This window comes from Scyliorhinus torazame, chromosome 25, assembly GCF_047496885.1.
Source record: "Scyliorhinus torazame isolate Kashiwa2021f chromosome 25, sScyTor2.1, whole genome shotgun sequence".
Classification (NCBI taxonomy): domain Eukaryota; kingdom Metazoa; phylum Chordata; class Chondrichthyes; order Carcharhiniformes; family Scyliorhinidae; genus Scyliorhinus; species Scyliorhinus torazame.
Window position 1 is genome coordinate 26,959,524 of NC_092731.1, and position 3,132 is coordinate 26,962,655.

Genomic DNA, 3,132 nt, shown 5'->3' on the forward strand with positions numbered 1-3,132 from the left:
AGGGCAATGTATAGGATGGGGGTGGGGAATGTATAGGATGGGGAAGAGAATATATAGGATGGGGAGGGACCATGTATCAGATGGGGGAGGGGAATGCATAGGGTGGGGAAGAGAATATATAGGATGGGGAGGGGCCATGTGTTGGATGGGGAGCTGGATGTATAGGGTAGGGAAGAGAATATATAGGATGGGGAGGGACCATGTATAGGATGGGGAGGGGAATGTATAGGATGGGGGAGGTGAATGTAGAGCATGGGGAAGAGAATATATAGGATGGGGAGGGACCATGTATAGGATGGGGAGGGGAATGTATAGGATGGGGAGGTGAATGTAGAGGATGGGGAAGAGAATATATAGGATGGGGAGGGACCATGTATAGGATGGGGGAGGTGAATGTAGAGCATGGGGAAGAGAATATATAGGATGGGGAGGGACCATGTATAGGATGGGGAGGGGAATGTATAGGATGGGGAGGTGAATGTAGAGGATGGGGAAGAGAATATATAGGATGGGGAGGGACCATGTATAGGATGGGGGAGGTGAATGTAGAGGATGGGGAAGAGAATATATAGGATGGGGAGGGACCATGTATCGGATGGAGTGGGGCCATTTATAGGGTGGGCTGGTATATAAATGACGCTACAGAATGTGTCAGGCAGCCGTTCCGATGCTGGTTGGTGGAGTTTGCGATGACCATGTTGGAAGGGAGCTCATTAGGTATTCTTCACCTCTCGATGATATTTGAAATTCAGTGTGCTGACTACAATGACCTCTCTCGTCCAGGCTGGTGCTGCGGAAACACAGCCCAGACAAGGCCAGGATTTTTCTCCTTCATGATGCACACTGCAGTCAGGTCGGTTTTTCCAGATGCCGGTTTAATAATATTGTCGCGCTAATATAGAAATGTTGAGATTCCCTCTGGAACCTTTGTTCATCCCCACCTTCGATTGGCACGTGCCTGCGATTCGATCACCAGAAGGGGAGAGGCAAGAAGTGGGCAAAATTGTATCTTGACAGGCACACTGCGGAAACTCTGTAGACCCGAAGACCCGGCGTCCATGGTGGGTGAGCGGCCATTTTGAACAAGTAACTTGGGCGTTTGATAACACCTCAGAAAACTGCAGAGGGAGGTCCTTCAAAGTCCAGCGACCGACATGTCAATGCTGTCCAGGCACCTTGTGAATGTGAACTTTGTTTAAATGCTCCAGTACAGGTCTTCAACGCGCCCGGCAGCAAACATACAGAGATGCTGTGCTCCCGTGACATGTGTGGCGTTGCAGTTAGAGAGTCCCCTGTGAAGAATTCTGCACTCGCTAATTCTCTGCTACCATTCCGGCCAAAAGTTAATCTCAGTTAATCTCCGTCAAGCAAGCTTTCTCAGGAAGATTAAAGTGGGTTCAGATGGAGTTGGATAGACTGTGAGCTGAATGCTAAGGCCTGTGTGTGAAAGGCAGTGCGAGGTTAATTCCAGGGAGCGATGCCACAGGCCAATACTGTACGGAGTCACCGCCTTTGGGACGAGATTTAAACCTGGACTCTCCATCTCGCATGAACACAAAAGATCCCATGGCAGTGTTCAAGGAAGAGCGGGGGGGGAGTTCTCTGACCAATCATATAGTTCATCCTTTGAGGCAAAGGTCGTATCTGACGTGTCCGGTGGGGTTCCGGTGGCTGTGTCGGAGGCTGTTAAGGCCAATTTGTGCAGGGAATGTTCTGCTGCAAATTGGACAGGATACGACGGACGATTGAATTTTGGATGAGTCACGGGCTGGGTAATTCCTCTCCTTGCATTTTCTCTCTGCCTCGGATGAATGCCTGCTTTTGAGGGCGGTCGTATCGCTTTTCTTAAATTTTGCTGAGCCAGGTGTAGCGATCTTGGGCAAACTTCTCCCAGGCATCAGAGTCGATAGCAAAGCTTCCAAAGCAAAGCCTTTAGAGTCACTGTAGCTCTTCCTTTATTCTCCAGGAGTGCGCAACCCAGACGCAAGCTCTCCAGAGAAGATTCCCGAATGTCGGACATTCTGGCTGTGACCAGCCCAACTCAACTGTGACTGTCTGAATATGGTGTGGATCGTGTTGGACACAAACTGACGACACAGACGAATCGAGTACTCACTGCCAGTTTCATTTACTTTTATACTGCTTATATTATTTCGCAGACTCTAGCTATGTGTTTATTTATGCAGCTCCGTAAGTTCCAAGACTCCCAACCTGAAAGATATGCTACCGTATAGTGAGAACTTGGCCAGGCCCGGTCTGGAGGGTGTAGGTTTTCAAACTCAGGATCTCGCCTTGCGAATGTTGTCCCTGCTGATGAATCTCGGAAGTGCCTGCTGTTTTGTATGGTTTAAGTTAAACAAAAATGGCATGGTGGCGCAATAGTTAGCACTGATGCCTCACGGCGCTGAGGACCCGGCTTCGATCCGTCCCCAATTCCCGCTGCCTCGGGAAGGCAGACAGCATTATCAGAGACCCCTCCCACCCAGGCTTTGCCCTCTTCCAGACCCTTCCGTCAGGCAGAAGGTACAGAAGTCTGAAGACCGGCACATCCAGACATAGGAACAGCATCTTCCCCACAGCTACAAGACTCCTCAACGACTCCCCCTCAGACTGATCTGTTTCCTGTAAGAACACTATTCACGACGCCCTATGCTGCTCTTGCTCATGTATTTGCTTTGTTTGGCCCCTTGTTCCGCACTGTAACCAATCACTGTTTGTCGATGTACCATTTGTCAATGTTCTCTGTCAATTATTATTTTTTGTCGACTATGTACGTACTGTGTACGTTCCCTTGGCTGCAGAAAAATACTTTTCACTGTACTTCGGTACATGCGACAATAAATCAAATCAAAATCAGTACTTTTTTTTAAAATTCCAATTAAGGGGCAATTTAGCATGGCCAATCCATCCACCTTTCTGGGCGGGAAACTCATCCCTTCACCCGGGAGGGGTGAGGAACATTGGACAATAAGGGTCGGAATGCTCTGGAGGTTGGGATTCTCTGTATCCGCCGGCACCCTCACCCATGGGTTTCCTGGGGGGGGTGGAGTGGCTTTAATGGGAAATCCTATTGACAAGCGGGGGTGGGGGAAGGGGCAGTAGAAATTCCCACCGCCAGCGAATGGAGCAGCT

At 49.5% G+C, this 3,132-nt stretch overlaps 1 long non-coding RNA gene across 1 annotated transcript; it reads left to right on the forward strand.

The window, feature by feature from the left end:
• The first annotated feature begins 591 nt into the window (after positions 1–591).
• Positions 592–2,856, forward strand: LOC140402445 (uncharacterized). The gene is made up of 2 exons (XR_011938138.1): positions 592–1,772; positions 1,967–2,856. It is a non-coding gene; the product is annotated as an uncharacterized lncRNA (long non-coding RNA).
• Positions 2,857–3,132: the final 276 nt, after the last annotated feature.